Source organism: Triticum urartu, chromosome 5A (assembly GCF_056163025.1).
Source record: "Triticum urartu cultivar PI428250 chromosome 5A, HENAU_Tu73, whole genome shotgun sequence".
In the NCBI taxonomy this organism is placed as follows: domain Eukaryota; kingdom Viridiplantae; phylum Streptophyta; class Magnoliopsida; order Poales; family Poaceae; genus Triticum; species Triticum urartu.
In genome coordinates, this window is record NC_141877.1 from 52,348,462 (window position 1) to 52,369,219 (window position 20,758).

Here is a 20,758-nt window from a genome sequence, read left to right on the forward strand (position 1 = left end):
TCAAAAGGAACCTTACCGCGTTCAAGAGAGCAAGCATGAGTGACTGATAGAGAAAATGTTTGTTTTGCTCTGTTGCATCTTTTTCCTTTTGGTGGAAATGCATCTAAAGTCAGCCGATGGATTTGCTTTACAGTAGCTTGAAGGTTTTCTGTTTATGTGCATGTTGCTGATATGCCATTTTTGTGTTATGACATCACAATGATCCAGTTGGAAAAGTTTTGTGCTGTTAGGTTTGGTAGATAACGTTTTCTGATTTGTTCTTGTACAACAAACAGGTTACTCTAGCGTTACTGCAAGGGTTTCATTTACTGGCTAAATGTTTTTTGCTGAAAAATTGCGTATCTTCTCGCACTCGCATGTGTTACAGCTTAATCATTCACTGCGGCGGGAATCATCCTTGTGATCCATACCATTTTTCATTTCCCCTTAAATATATATTCAGCCTACAAAGCCCCAGATCAAACAACGCTGGATCTACGCTTCCCGTAACACACAGTTCAAACCATTGATGCTTACAGGCTGTTCTTTTCTTTAAAAGCGTAGTATACATATTTCCATTTTCTCAGAGCTACTCCTAGTATTATCTGGGTTCCCTTTTGATTTACTGATTACATCTTCATTTGATTCTTTCCAAACATCCCATTGGAAGTTGGCCTATAGCCATGGATGTACATTCCACGCTTTGCACCTAACTTTTTTCTTTTAGCATGTAAGGTTTATTTTAAACCTTGAACTTGTAGAGGTTAGCCAAATCAAAACTTAACATTTGATTTCCTAAAATTAGCACTCTGAACCATCAAATCCTAGTCTAATTTCATCTAAAAAATCCTAGTCTAGTTTGGGCCTTGCGGCTGTTTGAGGCCAAAAATGCAGACATGCATCTTCTGGGTTGCTGCTTTTTTTCTCCTCGTCTGTTCTGATTGATTTCTGTTGAGACAAATGAACATACCAGTGGGTGTGGGTATGTTGAATGACATGATTTGGCATTGACTATGTTTCTTGTTTATGTTTCTTAGTGATCTATTTGGCGGTTTATGCGATGAAGTTTAGGGGCTGCGTTCTGACGAAAATGTGACTCGCTCTCAAGAACAGACATGAAGAGAAGAGCTTGTTGTTGCTCTGCAAGATCAACGGAAAGAGAAGAATGAAGAGATTGCTGTTATTGGGCCAGATATGAGAGAAGAGAGATTATAATGTTGTACATATAGCAAAAATATTTCTGGCATTTTCATGGCAATGTAACCGCAAATATTCCTGGCATTTCCATAGATGTGTGACAACATTTGCAACATAAAACAGGACAATTTCATCTTAGACAACAAGAACAACATGTGAAACAGGAATATGTTGGCACTGAAGATGCATCACTTCCCCTTTTTGCCCCTCTTCATCTCTCTCTGACAGCAGATGTTGATTTGGTACTGAAGATGGTACATCATCAACAGTTGCAAATCTTTTTTAGGAGGTTTAAACTTGTTAGCTTGTGCAGGCAGGCACTGAAGATGAAGCAGTTTGAGATGTGTTGTTGCTGCTGGAGGAGTCTGAGAGGGTGTTGTTGTTGCTGGGGCAGAGTAAGTGCACTAGTTTGTGATTGCTTGAACATATATGTAATGAATGAAAAGCTATATATAAATTCAGCATTAATGCGATTTAATAAGTTAAATTCAGGGAAATGCTCTAAAATTGAGACACAATGCTCTAATTTGTGTGAAATGATCATATATTCAGTTAACTGCTCTAAGATCTCTAGAATTCATGAAAAACCTTTGAACTTTATAAAAATATGTAAATTAAGGAAAATGCTCCAACATGGCAATTTTTCTGTTGATTTTTTATGCCACATGACAATTTTCACCTTAGAATATGGCAAATCCTTATGCACAAGCATGGCAATTTTATTTGTTTTCACATGGTAAAAATCCGATGTCAGACTTTTAACATTTCCGAAGATTTGTGAGTGGTGGAGAAACTGAGAAAAGCACATGTTACAACAGAGAGACAAAAACATACAAATGTTAAGTCTGCAGTAGACTGCATCTAGCAGATTACAAGGTTAAGACAGTCTGATTGTCCTTTCTAATTTTCCTTCTCGTACTAGTCAGAAATATGTACTGGTTCTATATTAGAACTATCAAAATCCTACAGAGAACAACATACCTGATGTATGCATGTATGTATCACGATGCAAGTCGCCTGAACAAAATTCCAATAAATACCAGAGCTCCAAACCACTTATTTGAGACAAACCAGCAGAGAAGGGATTAGACATATTGAGTCTAAGCACTTAGTAATGGTACGTCTAACAAACCAATGAACACACCATTTGTTCTAAATCTCCATGGTTTCAATCTGAAGAAACTTACTTCCTGCCTGTTGCAATCTGCGTGATCAGATAAGTCTACCAACTGCCCAGCTGAGTTGGTAGACTATGTCCTATTCCACATGATTAAAGTATGTAGTCAATGTTATGTCAAAAACATTTAATTCTTCATAGAACACTCCGCCATCTGATAAGGAGCACCAACCAAGATCAACATTATGGCCACTGAGCGCCAAGCTGCCAATTGATGCAGCACCAAAGGCACCAATCCATTGCTTGGCCGAATCTCCAAACCTTAATGCCGTTTTTGCTCAATTTACATATGAAAGAACACCACTAGGAAAATACCTGATATGCATATACCAGCAGTATACAGTGGAAGGATGACTGCAGGATCTAGGCTGCCTTCGATAGCAGCCCATCCTAACAAAGCTCCCCACCCAGTTGAAGGTCAAGCTAAGATATGCCAGAGGCTATTAAAATTTGCATCAGAAGTAATTCAAGTGATCACTCTCTGTAATTAATACCATGGTTGCAAAACCTTCTACATGTGGATTACATACCTAAAATGTGAACCTCTTCATCAGGAGATAAGAAAGCACCCTAGAAGTACCGGAGAAATAACAACAACACTTCCGCTCTCTTATAGGCACATGCAAGCTAGACACTTTGGTTGTGGAAGGAGTTTACATGCTAAAGTGAGCATAGATCCAGAAAATACACATGGTTACTTAATTCTAGACAATGTTGCTATAAATATTACAAAGCCCACCAAATAAAACGGAAGCTTGGTACACAAAAGGAGCACAAAAGTATCCGACCAACTGCAAGAAATTAGTAATAAATAAACATCCCTACATGGCATAACTTGAATGAAATATTTCAGAAATAGAATTACGCCTACAATATGAGATGTTCATTGCTTCTGCCTACAACAACAAAGAAAATAAATAATTCATAACTTAGCTTCAAAATAGAAACACCCTCACATGCATCAGACACTTACCATAATAATGATGTCAATTCCTCTGCCTAAAACAAAAAAAGTACCAAGCATATATGCACAAACAGCATGTCGAACAATGAGAGTACATTCCTTCCAGAATTTAACATTCTTGGCATCTCCAAAATAACTTGTTTAAGTCCCAATGAAAACAAGGTTTTTAATACCATTTCATCACCAAACAAGACGAAATTAACATGCCAAGACAATTAAAAATATCATTAATCAGTAACTACAAGCAAGTTCATAGCATTCTTCTTCATACATCATTTCATCCATAGGAGAACTGGCTGAGTTGATGAATCCATCATTCGTGCTCTGGAGAAGAAATTAAGTCGTTGACTACTTCATCCTTTTTGTCAAATATCAAAGAATTGGGACCGACATTCCCCTATCATCTACCCGAGCACATTCTTCACCGTGGAAGCATATGTGGTGTTAGATCAACCATCAACCTTTTGATTCTTTATTGGGGATTCTTCGGTAGGCGTGCCACTAACCTCGTCTGCAGGTTTTTCATAACACGCAAGAAGCGCGCGGGGGGGGGGGCATAGGTAAATGTTAGTACGTTTCTACGACATTTGACAAGGGCGCAAACGTTATTTACTTAACTTCCTTTTAGAAGCGAAAAGTAAGGATAGATCAGCTCGACCAAGGTATGTGCTGGACGAAATGAAGGATTAAATTACAGACAATTATTTTCTTATATAGTCAAAAAAGAAGTATACACTATTTCAGTGTGTTTTCTTGCAATTATTGTAATTATAGATTTTCTTATTGTCTTGCTATTATTTTATAGTTTTTGGTGATGAAAAGCTATAACTTTTTTCTCTTTTGGCTCGGATTTAGAAGTTCTTTTGGACATGTCAAGAATGTTAGAGTGGAATGTCATGCACTATATATGGAAATGTTGTGGGGTGTGTGTGTGTGTGCGTGTGCATATATGCTATTTCATAAAAAAGCTTGCCTAAATATATACTCTTCTATTATATTCTTTCCATATAGCCATCACATAAATTAGGTCTAGGTGTAGCTGTGCTTTTCTACTTTTGGCGATGCTGCAATCATCCTCTCCCTATCTTGAACCACCGTTATCTGGTGCTTGCGATGTACACAAATAGATCGCGCCGCCACTAGTTGGATAGAAAGTGAGGAAAATACACCAATGAATAGGCACACATGGATAAGTTAGAAAAAGATATTCTATGAGGTGGATATCTTAGGATATTAATAGGCTAGTATGCGCTTTAAAAATGATGAAAGGAGGCAAGGCGATGGGCCCTGATTGTATCCCCATTGAGGTGTGGAAAGGCCTCAGGGACATAGCGATAGTATGGCTAATCAAGCTTTTCAAGGGCAAACAAGATGCTAGAAGAATGGAGAAGGAGTATATTAGTACCAATCTTCAAGAACATGGGGGGATGTTCAGAGTTATACTAATTACTGTGGAATTAAGCTGATGAGCCATACAATGAAGTTATGGGAGAGAGTCATTGAGCACCACTTAAGCAGAATGACAAGTGTGACCAAACTCAGTTTGGTTTCATGCCTGGCAGGTCGACCATGAAAGTCGTTTTCTTAGTACGACAACTTATGGAGAGATACAAGGAGGAAAAGAAGGACTTGCATATGGTGTTCATTGACTTGGAGAAGTTCAATGATAAGATACCATGGAATGTCATGTGGTGGGCCTTGGAGAAACACAAAGTCCCAGCAAAGTACATTACCCTCATCAAGGACATGTATGATAATGTTGTGACAAGTGTTCGAACAAGTGATGTTGACACTGATGACTTCCCGATTAAGATAGGACTGCATCAGGGGTCAACTTTGAGCCCTTATCTTTTTGCCTTGGTGATGGATGAGGTCACAAGGGATATACATGGAGATATCCCATGGCGTATGCTCTTTGCGGATGATGTGTTGCTAGTTGACAATTCTCGAACGGGGGTAAATAGGAAGTTAGAGTTATGGAGACAAACCTTGGAATCGAAAGGGTTTAGGCTTAGTAGAACTAAAACCGAGTACATGATGTGCGATTTCAGTACTACTAGATGTGAGGAGGAGGAGGTTAGCCTTGATGGGCAGGTGGTACCTCAGAAGGACACCTTTCGATATTTGGGGTCAATGCTACAGGAGGATGAGGGTATTGATGAAGATGTGAACCATCGAATCCAAGCCGGATGGATGAAGTGGCGCCAAGCTTCTGGCATTCTCTGTGACAAGAGAGTGCCACAAAAGCTAAAAGGCAAGTTCTACAGGACGACTATTCGACCCGCAATGTTGTATGGCGCTGAGTGTTGGCTGACTAAAAGGCGACATGTTCAACAGTTAGGTGTGGCGGAGATGCGTATGTTGAGATGGATGTGTGGCCACACGATGAAGGATAGAGTCCGGAATGATGATATACGAGATAGAGTTGGGGTAGCACCACTTGAAGAGAAGCTTGTCCAACATCGTCTGAGATAGTTTGGGCATATTCAGCGCAGGCCTCCAGGAGCTCCAGTGCATAGCGGACGGCTAAAGCATGCGGAGAATGTCAAGAGAGGTCGGGGTAGACCAAATTTGACATGGGAGGAGTCCGATAAGAGAGAACTAAAGGATTGGAGCATCACCAAAGAACTAGCTATGGACAGGGGTGCATGGAAGCTTACTATCCATGTGCCAGAGCCATGAGTTGGTCATGAGATCTTATGGGTTTCACCTCTATCCTATACCCCACCTTGTTCGGGACTAAAGGATTTGTTGTTGTTGTTGGATATCTTAGGACTGAAACATGTTTTCAAACATTTTAAGATTTCTTTATCCTCCACGTGCGTTCTTTAATTTCCGTGCCAAAAACTTGTGAAATTTTCCCTCCACGTGCGTTCTTTAATTTCCGTGCCAAAAACTATACACCCTATATTTAGGGATGGAGGGAGTGTAATTTTGAGTGTTTACCTCCATGGATTAACGTCTACTTTAACGTAATTTCCACATGAGTATAGTTTTCGTTCTTTAATTTTCTTTAATTTCCCTCCATGCATTAACGTCTACTTTGGATTTAAGTAGTTGAAGCAACCTAATGGCCTATTAGGAGAAATTTCCCGAGGATTAAAACTCTAGCTAATCATAGAAACTCCATTGTAGACAAAAGCACACAGTTTTCAATGTTTTATGTGAACTTCCAATGAATTTCATGTAAAATTATTGCATTAAATACCAACTCAAGTTGCAAATTCGAGAATTTAATGATGCACTCGAGACACCGCCACAAAAGACACCCACTAAATAAAATTCATCATTTTGCTACACCATAGAAACAATCCATACAAAGATAGAACCATTCACATTTAAGCACAATAAAGTTGATAACCAAGCTTCCTTGGTGCACCTTGCCCATTGACCATTATTCTAACCAGCATCCGCCTTCAGCAAGATGTTGAGTGCACCACATGGATTGTCTTTGATGACATGCATCCCAAGGTTGTTCATGAAGTGCATGAGAGTGGAAAATTCAGTATCCTAGAGGTGAGTGATGCTGCCACAGTGCTCTGCAGCCTCATTCCAATACCCTTCATTGTTCATGATGTCTAGGAGGGTGATGAAGTTCGATGGTTGGATGTTTACTATGCTGTCATAAGGGTTGATCTCATTCCATGAGAAGCCAACACCAATGCTTTTATGCATTAAGATAATCAGAGAAATCCTGAAGCATCAGGTCAGTGCTATGGAGATTTAGAAATGTAGACTGGAATATAATTTGGGTTCAATAAAAAAATTGTCAGTTGGCTATTCTCAAATGCATTCGAATGCAATCATTTTTTATGGAAGCGAAATTATATTCCATAAATCATTTTGAGTCTCCATAGCATTGAGCTAATGCTTCATGATTTTTACGATTATCTTAATGCAGACAAGCACTGGTGTATGCTTCTCATGGAATGAGATCAACCCTCATGAGAACATCGTGAATATCCAACCACCTAACTTCCCAATCTCCTAAACATCATGAATGGTGAATGGTACTAGAATGAGGGTGCGGAGGACCATGGCGGCATCTCTCACCTCCAGGATACTGAATTTGCCACTATATCATGCATTTCGTGGACAACCTTGGGAAGCACACTATCAAAGACAATCCCTACAACGCGCTAAACATGTTGCTGAAGGCAGATGCTGGTCAGAAGAATTATCGATAGGAAGGGGCCATTCATGAAGATTTGGTTATGGACTTTCTTGTGTTTGAATGTGAATGATTGCTTTTTTGTCTGGGTTATTTCTACTTTGTAGCAAAACTATGAATTTTGTTTAGTGGGTGTTCTATATGGCTTATATCTCAAGTGCATCAGTAAATTGTAAAATTGAAACTTGGGTTATTTTTAATTCAAGGATTTTAGAGGAACTTCATAGGAAGTTGGCATACAACATTGCAAACCTTTGGTCTTTTATCGGAGAATTGAAGTTTCATATGATCTATGTAGAGTCTTAATAATCGTCATAAATTTCCCTGGTAGGCCATTAGGGTGTCGACAGATTGACACCTTAACAATGCTTGTATGGGGAAGGGCTAGGCAATCCAGACATACATTTCAACACCTCGTCTCACTTGTGACATGGAAGTCAACACGTGAATAGACTCAGAGCTATGACTCAAGAGGCCTATACTTGTAGACAAAGGGGGCAACATTTTTTGGGATAAATTGTGAAGCCAGTACTTGAACTCAAGATCTTAGTTTCTAAAACCATGACAAGCTTCATGCACTAGCAAACGCAACCAAAAGTCTGAAGTGATGAAAAGGGCTACCCAATCCACATATACACTCCAACGGTGTCTACTCTCCATTAAATGAAATATCGATTTGTGTTCACATGATTTGACCATTTTGGCTCTCCATCATGTTCTCACTCCATCATGAACTATATATATGACCATTTTGGCTCTCCTCAAAACAACATAACCTACACTTGTGCAGTCTTCTATCCTTCTGGTGCTTTGGTTATGTGACAACTACCATTGATTTCATGGAAAGAAGCAATCGTGTGCTTCACGAGCTGCAAGAGATTGGATTTGGTTGCTTCATCTATGTCATCGATATAGTACATCAATGGGTGGGTGCCTTGAAGTGTTTTTAGTTAGATTGTGTTAAATTGATCGACCATGAGTTAATAAAATGAACATATTATTTGCTTTTGTTGCTTTTGATAATGATAACTTTGGATTTAAGATGTGCCATGTATTAATGTCTACTTTGGATTTAAGCAGCCGAAACACCCTAATGGACTGGACTACCAGGAAAATTTTCCCAAGGATTTAAAATCTAGCTAATCGTAGGAAGTTCCATTATCAAACAATAGAAAAGTTTGGAAATTTTTTATGTGTACTTCCTATGAATTTGATGTAAAATTATTGCATTAAATACTAAATCAAGTAACAAATTCGAGAATTTAATGACACACTTGAGACATCAGCTACAAAAGACACCCATTGAATAAAATTCATCATTTTGGTACACCATAGAAATAAGCCATACAGAAACACAACCATTCACATTCAAGCTTAAGAGATCCAATAACCAAAGCTTCATTAGTGTTCCTTGCACATCAACCATTCTTATGACTAGCATCCACTTTCAACAACATGTTGAGTGCACCGCATGGATTGTCTTTGAAGATGTGCTTCCCAAGGTTGTTCACGAAGTGCATGAGAGTGGAAAATTCAGTATCCTTGAGGTGAGCGATGCTGTCACGATGCTCTGTAGCCTCATTCCAGTACCCATCATTGTTCATGATCATCATTGTTCATGATAGTTAGGAGGGTGGTGAAGTTTGGTGATTGGAAGTTTACTATGCTGTCATAAGGGTTGATCTCATTCCATGCGAAGCCGACACCAATTCTTATCTTTATTAAGATAACCATTTAAATCCTGAAACATTAGGTCGGTATGGAGATTCAGAAATGAGATCTTAAATATAAATTGGGTTCAATAAAAAACTATCAGTTGGTTATTCTCAATTGCATTCGAATGCACTTGTTTCCTTTACATTGTTTACTTCAAGAAACAGTTGTAGTCGAATGCATTTGAGAACATCCAATTAATATTTTTTTATTGAACCCAATTTATACTTTGGACATTATGAATCTCCATAGCACTGAGCTATTGCTACGACATTTTTACGAATATTGTAATACAGATGAGCACTAGTGTTTGCTTCTCACGGAATTAGATCAACCCTTGTGAAACCATTGTGAACATCCAACCACCTAACTTCACAAACCTCCTAACCATCATGAACGGTGAAGGGTACTAAAATGAGGGTGCGGAGTATCATGGCGGCATCTCTCACCTCCAGGATAATGAATTTGCCACTATATCCTGCATATCATGGACAACTTTGGGAAGCACGCCATCAAAGACAGTCCCTACATACCACGCGCTAAACATGTTGTTGAAGGTGATTTTGGTCAGAAGAATTGTTGATAGGAAGGAGCCACCTTTGAAGATTTGATGATGGACTTTCTTGTGCCTCAATGTGAATGATTGTGTTTTTGTCTGGGTTCTTTCTAGTTTGTACCAAAACTATGAATTTTATTTAGTGGGTGTGCTTTATGGCATATCTCTCAAGTGACATATGTCTCAAGTGCATCAGTAAATTATCAGATTGCAACTTGGGTTATTTTTAATGAAATAATTTTGCATGAACTTCATAGGAAGTTGGCATACAACACTACAAAGCATTATTCTTTTATGGGTGCCGATAGTTAACACGTCAGAATGTTTTTGCCTGAAAAGCTTCATGCACTAGCGCTAATGCAACCAAAATTCTGAACTGATGGAAAGGGCTAGGCAATCCACATATACATAAAACACCCTCTCTCATGCGTGACATGGGAAGTAAACACGTGAATAGAATTAGAGGTAAGTCTCAAGAGGACTATACAGTGACACAGAGGGGAAACAACAATTTTGGGATTAATCACGAAAGCCAGGACTTCACTCAAGACCTTAGGTTTGATACCATGACAACCTTCATGCACTAGCCAACACAACCCAAAGATTGAGCTGATAGAAAGGGCTAGGCAATCCACATATACACTCCAACAGTGTTATCAAAACAACCTAATCTACATTTTTTCATTCTTCCTTCCTTTCGGTGCTTTGATAATGTGACAACTACCACCGATTTCATGGAAAGAAGCAATCGTGTGCTTCATGATCTGCAAGATATTAGAGCCAATTGCTTCATCTATGTCATTGATATATTACATCTATATGTGGGTGCCTTGAAGTGTTTTGAGTTATATTGTGTGAAATTTATCGCCCCTGGGTTAATAAAATGAACATATTATTTGCTTTGTTGCCTTTGATAATTATAACTTTGGATTTAATATGTGCCATGCATTCCTTTGGATTTAAGAAACTGAAACACCATAATGGCTTGCTTGGAAAATTTTCTCGAGTATTAGAACTTTAACCAATCATAGAAAGTTCCAGTTTTAGAAAAAGAGCAATGTTTCATGTAAACTTCCTATAAATTTGATGTAAATTATTGCATTAAATACCAACTTAAGTTTGAAATTTGAGAATTTAATGATTCACTTGAGAAAGCAACCATAGAAGACACCAACTAAGTAAAATTCATCATTTTGGTACATCATAGAAATAATCCATATAGAAACACAACCATTCACATTCAAGCTCAAGAAAGTCGATAACTAAAGCTTCATTGGAGTCCCTTGCCCGTCAACCATTCTTAACACCAGCATCCACCTTCATCAGCATATTGAGTGTGCCACAATGATTGTGTTTGATGACACACTTCCCAAGGTATTCATAAATTGCATGAGGGTGGAAATTTCAATATCCTGGAAGTGAGCAATGTTGCCACGGTGCTCTAAAGCTTCATTGGAGTCACTTGCCCGTCAACCATTCTTAAGACTAGCATCCACCTTCATCAGCATATTGAGTGTGCCACAATGATTGTGTTTGATGACACACTTCCCAAGGTATTCATAAATTGCATGAGGGTGGAAAATTCAATATCCTGGAAGTGAGCAATGCTGCCACGGTGCTCTAAAGCTTCATTCTAGTACACTTCATTGTTCATGATGGTTAGGAGAGTGGTGAAGTCTAGTGGTTGGATGTTTACTATGTTGCCATAAGGTTTGATGTCATTCCATGAGAAGCCGACACAATTGTTTTTCTGCATTAAGATAATCGTAGAAATCCCGAAGCATTATGTCAGTGCTACGAAGATCCAGAAATGAAGACTAAACTATAAATTGGTTCAATAAAAAAATTGTCAATTGGCTATTCTGAAATGCATTTGAATGTAGTAGTTTCCTCTACATTATTTACTTCAAGAAACGACTATAGTCAAATGCAATTGAGAATAATGAATTAACATTTTTTGATTGAACCCAATTTATTTTTTCCACATCATTTTTGAATCACCATAGCAATGAGCTAATGCTTAAGGATTTTTACCATTATCCTAATGCAGACAAACACTAATGTCTGCTTCTCATGGAATGAGATCAACCCATATGAAACCATCGTGAACATCCAACCACCTAACTTCACCAACCTCCCAACCATCATGAATGGTTAAGGGTAATAGGATGAGGGTGCCGAGCACCATGGCGGCATCACTCACCTCCAGGATACTGAATTTGGCACTATCTTGCACTACACAGACAACCTTTTAGAAGCACACCATCAAAGACGATCCATACAACGCGCTAAACATGTTGTGAAGGTGGATGCTAGCTAGAAGAATTTTCAATAGGAAGGGGCCACCGGTGAAGATTTGGTTATGGACTTTCTTGTGCTTCAATGTGAATGATTTGCATTTTTGTACGGGTAATTTCTATTTTGTACCAAAAATATGAATTTTATTCAGTGGGTGTGCCTTATGGCTTATGTCTCAAGTGCATCAAACTGTTAAATTGTAACTTGGGTTATTTTTATTTAATGCAATAATTTTACACAAATTTCATAGGAATTTGGCATACAGAATTACAAAACATTGCTCTTTTATCAGACAGCGGAAGTTTCATCTGATTTATGTAGAGTCTTAATCATCATCAAAGTTATCTTGTAGGCCATTAGGGTGTTGACAAATTGACACCTCCACAATGTTTGTGTCTAACAAGCTTCATGCACTCGCCAACACAGCCAAAATTCTAAACTTATGGAATGGCTAGGCAATCCGCATATACACTTCAACACCCCCTCTCACGTGTGACGCGAAAAGTCAACACATGAATAGACACAGATGTATGGCTCAAGAGGACAATACATGGACACATGGGGGCGGGGGCAACGAGCTAACACATATAATGCGAACGCCAGAACTTGAACTCAAGACCTTAGGATCTGATATTATGACAAATTTCATGCATGAGCCAACGCAACTAAAAGTCCAAACTGATGGAAAGGGCTACCCAATCCACACATATACACTTCAAAAGTGTCCTCTCCAATAAATGAAATATTGGTTTGTGTTCACATAATTGCACCTTGTGTTCTCACTCCGCGATGCACTATATGTTTGTCCATTTTGACTCTCCTCAAAACAACCTAACCTACACTTGTGCATTCTTCCGTCCTTCCGGTGCTTTGGTTGTGTGACAACTACCACTAATTTCATGGAAAGAAGCAATCATGTGCTTCACGAGTTGCATGAGATTGAAGCCGATTGCTTCATGGGTCAATGATATAGTACATCTATACATGGATGCTTCGAAGTTTTTTTGATTGTGTTAAATTGATTGCCTTGAGTTAATAAAAGGAACATATTATTTGATTTGTTGTTTTTAATAATGGTAAGTTTTCTTTATCACACACTAAAGTCTGTGGCCTTTTTTTGTATAAAATGATTAATTTAGTTGTCGCAAAAAATCTCAATTGCTTGAATTACCATAAATAGCCATGTGACTACCTATTTGACACTTGTTTTGTGCAACTTGAGAATATATATTCCTCTAAGGTTGATAGGAAACACAAATGACCTTGCCACCATCTTGTAAATTGAACTTTCAGCTTCAAATGTCATTATATTTTTTTGCTTTGTTTGGTACTTCATCAATCAAGTATTAGACAAAGTCCGTACTCCCTTTATCCCGGTTTATAAGTCTCTATGCATTTTAATAAACCACCATTAATTTTCCAAGCAAGAGTTATATGCCATACCATTTTAAACTTCTCTCTAGAGTGGATCTAATGAAATATTCTTTGTTGAACTAATATTATTAGTTGGCATATTCTGAACAAGATGCGAAGGATCTGTGTTATCCTTGCAGAATCATTTCTCTGAATGGAAGGGGTTTCCCCACAACCCCATTTTATTGAAAACGAGGCCACAATCAAAACATATACAATGCTCAGGAAAAAGAGGAAAGTAGCTGCACCAAAATTTAAGAAAACCATATAGGATTTATTACAAGCCACAAGGAAAGGGAAATTGGAGACATCAGGATAGATAACATGCAAACTACGTCACCAAATGCATTACTCAGTGACCTCAGACCAGTTGGTTATGGCACATAGGAAGATATGTCACTATTCATCAGTTCCCACCAAAGGTAGGATCCTTCCCATGAGATTCTAAGGAGCTCATCTCTTCAACGATCCAACATGGCAGTTGTGTACTATCGCACATGATCTCCCAATCATGAAGCCACATGCTCATTCTTCCTAGAAATACCTGCCATCTGACCATATGTTTCCTTGAGAAGATATCTCAATACGTAAGGTCCAAATACTCCACAAGGAAGCAACACCAAACATATTGCAAACATCATTTGTTTTCCAAGGAGTCCAGACATTTGAAATATCACCCATTCACTAAAGCCTATCACACTCAAAACTCTCATAAATGCAAGACCAAAAGAGCATGCAAATAAAAAATGAGGTGTTGTGTAGTTTCATTTCCCCCATGACAAACACCTCAAATCATAAACTGGTCAATATTTTAGGAGGTTCTATCCACCAAGGACTTGCTAGTTCTTATCACCACCAAGGAAGTATCTCTTAGCCAAGAGGATAAGAAGGCAAAATTAAAGGCTCTCCAATTAGGTACCCCCATCCAACCAAAATCCTTACGATGAGAGATACGTCCCCAAATAGCTACGTGGTATTTATGTGAAACTCCAAATTTATCCCAAAGAAATGAGACATCTCAGAAGTGATAACATTTGTCGCTCATTAGGGGAACTTATTAATTTACATTAAATACATTAGAATGGTAGCAATACTAATTCCGAGAAGCACAAGCTTCCCATCATAGTTCAGTGTTTTATATTTCACAGAAGGAATATTTGTAATGACCTTGTCTACAATAGGTTAGAGATCTTCCCTCTTAAGTTTGGTAAAATGTAAGGGAAACCCAAGATACTTAAGAGGAAAAGAAATGATCTTGCAATAGAAAATCCAAGAAAATATCTTAGAATGGTCTTCATCCATATTAATGGTAACTAGGTCACTTTTGTTAAAGTTGATTTTCATGCCCGACAACATATCAAAGCAGGAAAACAACCCTTAAGGGTTCTTGCATTATCAATGGAGGGACCAAGGAATAGGATGTTTCCATCAGTGTACTAGAGGCTGATGACACGATCAAGATATGATCACACAACCAATGGCTTTTGCATGTATTTTGAAAACACGTCACCTACTAGTTTGAATGAAATGCGGGAGAGAGGATCCTCCTGCTTAAGGCATTTTCCACCCATAAAGTATTGTCCATTTCCCTCATTTAATCTCAAATAAAAAGAACTTCGAGCAATAGTATTCTATATCCAACTAATCCATTTACTTGCAAAGCCTCTGGTGGTTAGCATATTCACAAGGAAGTCCCAGTGGCACTAACATAGGCTTTCTCATAGTATAGTTTTAAAATTATATATACCTTCAGATCCAGGTCTATGAAACTCATGAATCAGTTCATGCGCACTAACAACACTCTCTAAAAATGAATATGCCTGTAAAAAACATTCTGATTATGGAATATAGGCTTTCTTCCGCAGGGGAAACCCTTGTTATCATATCTTTGGTAAAAATCTCAATAGAGCAATTGATCAAACTAATGGGCCCGAAGATTCTTAGCATTGGTATCTTTGGGAATCAAGGTGATGAGAGAAAAAATAAGTCTAGCCATATCAAATTTGCAATTTTCAAAACTTCTAACAAGAGCCATGAAATCATTCTTAATCAAATACTAAATGGTTTGATACAAACATAAGCTAGGTCGTAAGGGCTAGGAGCCACATGTGCATATATGCCAATGATAGCTTTCTTGATTAGTTTCTCAAAGAAGGGTTTTTCCAAAGCTTCATTCTATTCCTTGCTCACAAGCTCATCATGTGACCAGAAAGGGCTACCCAATGAAAGTTAGGTGTTAGTTAGTGGCCACTACCATCATCTCCTCAATGTAATAAACATGTCTATCCTCATCTTCCAAAATAGCTACGTTTGTTTTTACACTAGACATGAAACCATCATAAATGATTTGCCTCTTTGTCTCTCAGAACCTAATAAAATCAGGTTTGTTTTTAGAAATGACATCACAACTTGTTCTTGATGTTCTACCTGTCATGGTTCCTCTTGTTAGTCTTCTACACCAAGACATTACTCCACTTGATTTAATCAACAACACCATGGTCTTGAGATTTAACCATTGTTACATGAGTTTGACTATCAATAACAGCGCTTAACAAAGGTTTTGATAGATCTCAGGTTAAGACCATCAATAACCTTAGCACTCATTATGCCATATCCTATTTAGACTTGCCATCAATAAAATCATCATCAGAATTAGTCTACTTGAACAAGGCCTCAACATTCTCCTCAGGGAACTCAACAGTGAAGTCATCACCGATTTCCTTCAGCGGGATCGCAGGGTAGTGAGACTTGCTACAGTAAGCGCCACATGGGAACCTTCTCGAGAAGCCACCCTTTATAGCTTCTTCACCTCATCACCTACTTGGGCCCATGGTACATGAGGCTTATGATCGTGTCCACACAATCAGGCGTTAATCCGCACTCCTAGAGGGCACTGTAAACTACCCGGTTCACGTCCTTCAGCTCTTTTACCCGCCTGAGCACCTACTGGAGGCGATCCAAAAAATCTCTACGAATTTCACTTAGCCCCCCCCCCCAAGAGGGGAGCATAAGGTATCTCAACAATCGCATTCAAGACCTTTATCACGTGGTTGGCCTCTGCAAAGTACAATCACATACCATCAACATCGTTGTTTTAAAAAGTGGGCTATGAAAAATAGCAATGGTCCTCCAAATCAGCTATATAGCCAGCTATATTGTAACTTTATTAGACAACTGTACGTGAAGCCTATAGTCTATTATTTAGCACGCCCTGCTCAGACCGCTATAGTGGGGCGATAGCTAGCTATTCAAAACTTTGATCAACACCCATAGCAACGCGTGGCTAAGCACGACATGAGTATAGGGCTTACCTTTGGCAATCTCTTGCGCTTTCTTTAGTCCACTCACGGTCTCAACCTTATCTTCCTTAAGGATCCTATTGCGCATCCTCATTGACTCAAACTCCTCCTCAAGCTTGTCGTGTGAGACCTATGCCTTCTCAAGCAGCTAGGCCGATGTCTTTGTTGCCTCAAGCTCAACATGGAGTTAGGTGGCAGTGGCCCTATCCTACTCCAACTACAGGATCCAAGCCTTCACCCACTGGGCCATCTTCTGCGGCCCAAGTGTGAAATATACAAACTGAGAGAGCATACCTCCGTGACACGCTAGAACTTGCTCTTCACCAAGTCGGTGCACTCCTTCACAGTCTCCAACATGATCGGGAGTGAGCCGATGGAGTTTTAATTACTTCGCCTCCTCGCTGGCTGCCACCCACATGACTCGGCTCCTATCATATTGATTCATTTCAAGATCCTAAAATGGTCACCCCTAGGGAACATGATGGGAGAATCCAGCAAGCTACCGCCAGTATCTTGTGTCCACTCTACTATAGTGGAGGGGGATGCTCCCAACACTTCCATTTGGTGAGCGAGCGATGGGGTCCCATGCGTGCACTTCCATCTTGTGGTACGGTGGCAGAGCCAATGGTGCTTCTTCCTGTTGGACATTAGATGGATGAAAGCCCCACCAACTAGCTGGGCGATGGGGGTGACAATAGTTCATCCCATCAATCCTTGATCGGCTAGGTACCTTACCTCTCCGTCTGTTTGAATGGAGGCATGATGTCCAACCCCTTTGCACTGGTGCCCTAATCAGAATTAAGGACACTCTGCTAGCCCTTTGAGCTCGACAAACTATTGTCTAGCTGAGTGGTACATGGTAGAGAAGGAACTCAGGAGGCTCAGGGATGACAATGGCATAACAATTCACTCTGGCATGCCAACATCTTGATTGGACCATTCGTCACTCAATGTGTCCTTACGAGCCCCCCTCTTTGCTAGACTACCGAAATCACAACAAGACCAGTATCATTCCGTGCTGCCAATGGATGATAGAGTACGAGACCCAGGTGTGTACTTGGCAACTTACCTGGTAGACCGCGCCACCTTGGAGGCAACCTTCGTCTTTGGTGATGTTGAGGATTTACCCTTCACCAGAGCTACACCGATCCTACCCAGTGGTGCATTAGTTTTCTATATCTTGGCGATAGTTGGTACAACCCAGGAAAGACAAACAGAGGAGTCACGCCGTCTTTGAACATGGGAGCCATCTACCTGTTTCTACTTCCCCTCGCCTGAGTCGCGTCGCCTATGTTGGCACCAATGCCGGAGGCACCTACACCTTGCGTTCTTGCACCATTTAAGAACCTTGGTCGGTTCCCTTGTTTGTGGGCAGGGGAGCCATTTAGATGAAGGTCTCAAGAAACTATGAAACTAGAAGGTGCGGGCAAGTGAAGATTTCCACTCAGCGACTAGTTAAATTGTTGATGTCCATATCAAAAGATGAATAATAACTAACTGGAAAGGCCCTGACGGGGTGCATTGGTAATGACAATGTCAACTTTCAACAATCTCCTAACTCAGGGTATCAAAGCATCCTTCAAGGATCTGGTTTCTACCTCCCGAGTCATATCATCAAGCCTGGTGACCTCAAACATTAGGTGGATCCTTTGCTTAACGGTCTATATCCACTGATCAATGAAGGTTGAGATCATTCCCACCCTGGTGTTTCCCTACTAAAGCACATGTGAGAGGTGCTCCTGAACGACTTGAAATTCAGCCTCTTCCAAATCCCCCGGAAGTTCATTCCAGCTCGCTCTCCACACAAGAGGGAGGGTGGTAAATTGGAGCAGTAAAGTAACTTTGTGTGCCATCCCTTGTTGAAGATTCAATATGGGTGTGTGGACGATAACCTCATCCATGTCGGGGGTGGGGAAAGCCACCCCAGAGTAGCTTGCCACTGGAGCATGTGCCCTTGGGGAGAAGCACTCATGTTGCCTCCTCTATCATAGTGTATTTCATCCATTCCGCCATCGCCACTACTTGAAGCTCCTCCTTGTTGTACAAGACTATGGTGCCACAAACTTCTCCTCAAGCACCCCCTCTTCATTGAGGAAGGATTGAATTTGATAATGGCGCCCCAAATCTAGAGCCGTGAGTTTTAGATATGGGTGCAATCAATGGAACATTCATTCAGGAGTAGCCACCCAGGAGTAGCACACCATTGGAGCATGCCCTTGGGGATAAGCCCTCATGTCGCATCCTTTGCCATAGTGGATTTCATCGATGCCACCATCGCCACTTCTTGAAGCTCCTCCTGGGCCAAGACTATGGCGCCACAAACTTCTCCTCAAGCACTTCCTCTTCATTGAGGAAGGATTGAATTCGATAGTGGCGGCCCAGATCTAGGGTCACGTGATTAATATTTGGAATCAATGGAAGGAACATGAGAGTGGGGCTCTATGGGGCAGGGCGGGCACAAAATTAAAGAAAGAACACTTAGCGTCGGTATGATGGTGGCACAAGCTTGTTGCCTAGAGCACAGGGCGAGTGGAAAGCAAGGCGACATGGAGGCGCGAGGAAGAAGAAGCGAAATTGACAATTGGCTAAACTACTTTTTAGTTTTACCCCACCCCTCTACTTTATAGAGGGGGAAACCGAGATGGCGCGCCACTTCGCCACGCACCATGAAAACATGGAAAAGCTGCACGTGGTCCCATGTCATGCCGCACCTCATTGCTGAGGGTTGAGGCCCTTTGAAATTGAATACTAAACATGTAATGTGGCCCCTCCACTATAGATCCCATTGTGATTTTAATGACACGTCATACCACCTTAATGCTTGCTCAATTGAAGACATGGAGATCGTTCAATGACTGCTTCCTCACAACAGTTTGCCCGAAGACTGCCTGAACCACATGACCATTCACGCCCTTGTGCTTGTTTGAATTGGGGTTTCAATGATTGACCTTCATGGGTCCCACATTCGCGATGACGCACCAAAATCAATGCAAATACAATACGCCTCCAATAGACAACCATTTGAGATTTGGGCACTCGAGACCCAAGTATTGCCGATTGAGGGTTCCGATGGTTGACGTCAAGGGGTCTAGGACCACTCGAATACATGCAAGTGAAGGGAAGCTACTTTCCGCCTCCAGCAAGACACCAGTCGGATACCGAACAACTCATGACTGAAGCATCACAACCTGTGTTCTGGTCCTGACATGAATCCTAAGGATATTACCCTTGAGGGACACCAGTTTGACCCGACCTGCTCGGAAACTAGGTACCACTCGATAATTATTGGGATTTTGGTATGCCCCATGTCGGGTCACTAGCTAGAGATTCCATCCGCTGGAAATGACTATATACCACCAAGACTTACTAGCTATTAGCTCACATGCCATGGTATTCCTATCCTATAGAGCGGGACATCGCAACTCTTGGAGTAGCGCAAGCAACAGTGATTACGCACCAACAAAGTAGGCTATGGGAGCAGTCGGAGGCAAGGGTAGGCCCCATGGAGTTCTCCTGGGTCCACTGAGAGATGTTAAAATTTCAGCCCTATGAGGATTTTCCCCCACACAGACGAACATATGGCCATTCATATCCCATTATGCCATGGACCGACGTAGAAGTGTGGAAGATAAGAGCATCTCCAGCCGTTGCCCCCCCCAGGACGCATAAAAATCGCCCCCTGGGGGCGAGCCGGCGATACAATCAGCGCTGGGGGCGGTTTTGCGCCCAGTCGTCGCCCCCAGGCGCCGAAATTGGCCCACTTTGCAGCCCCATTTCGGCGAATAAAGGGCCCATATGGGCGAGAATAGGCCCATATTCGGCGTGGTTCGCCGTGTCTTGGCGTTCAATTATCAACACAATTTTTTCTTGCCACATATTTCATCACAGAAAAATCAAATACTTCAACAAAATAGTACAACAACAAATAGTTCAATACAAATTATATAGTTCAACAAATAAAAACTCGTATTTCATCACACGGCGTCCCCCT

At 40.5% G+C, this 20,758-nt stretch overlaps 1 protein-coding gene and 1 pseudogene across 1 annotated transcript in view; both read left to right on the top strand.

The window, feature by feature from the left end:
- The window catches only part of LOC125506745 (pre-rRNA-processing protein esf1-like), a 128,871-nt gene that overhangs the window by 7,203 nt on the left and 100,910 nt on the right, over window positions 1-20,758 (top strand). The gene's annotated exons all lie outside the window — the stretch shown is intronic.
- LOC147967965 (uncharacterized) lies at window positions 5,352-6,435 on the top strand (annotated as a pseudogene).